Genomic DNA, 889 nt, shown 5'->3' with positions numbered 1-889 from the left:
ATTGACTCAGATGACATCACTTGAGGCAGTTTATCAAATTTGCCCCATTGAACTCCCTCTGAGAGATTTGAGGCACAACCGCCTTTAAAATGCACTTCTTTTTTTAACTTTAATTTTGTTAGTTCCCAGCACTCACAATTTGCTCCCTAGGTGCACTCGCCTTCTGACCTGAGTTCAGGGATAGCCCTTGCCTCTACACCTTCAAAGGCCTCTGACGAGTCCCGTTTATCAACCTCTATGTGGAATTCACGCTCCGCCACTCGCAGGCAGCTCGCCTCGTTTAAGTTGCTGACCCACAGAATGAGAGGGGAAGGCTTCCCAGGAAAGTTTGTCAGAACCCATCCAACTTTCTTTGCTGCTCAGGAATTCTTTCAAGTTTGGTGCCGGACGCCACATTCGAAGCTTAACCCGACGAGACACTCGCGGTTTGACTGTCGTGAAACTAAATGCACATTCGAGTCATGTCATTGACCATTATTCTGGTTATTTTTTACATCACCGCAGTGCTTGGAATTCAAGTTTCCCCAAACTGCAAGCTTTACCTTCCACATTCGAGAGGCGCTGACACAAAGCAGTACAGCCAGAACAGGCTCCAGCACAGCAGGGATTTCACACTGATCTTGTTCTGAAACATTTGTAATTAACATTCCCCCTCACTCCAACTGTTTCTGAAGCTATCAATATCCCAGTAAGAAGATTTAACTTCCCTGAAGAGGCAGGAAACGAGCTGGATTTGGCAGGTCAAAACGTGATTGCTCTCTCTCTCTCTCTCTCTGTCTGTCTCTCTCTGTGTGTGTGTGTGTGTGTGTGTGAGGGTGAAGTGAAAAGTTTTATGCACAGATTATCCTGTTATTTTAATGCTGACACTGGAAAAATGTTTTATTACAAA

The sequence above is a fragment of the Chelmon rostratus genome, chromosome 23, assembly GCF_017976325.1.
Source record: "Chelmon rostratus isolate fCheRos1 chromosome 23, fCheRos1.pri, whole genome shotgun sequence".
In the NCBI taxonomy this organism is placed as follows: domain Eukaryota; kingdom Metazoa; phylum Chordata; class Actinopteri; order Chaetodontiformes; family Chaetodontidae; genus Chelmon; species Chelmon rostratus.
The sequence above is the reverse complement of the archived record's forward strand: the minus strand, read 5'-3'. Positions refer to the sequence as shown.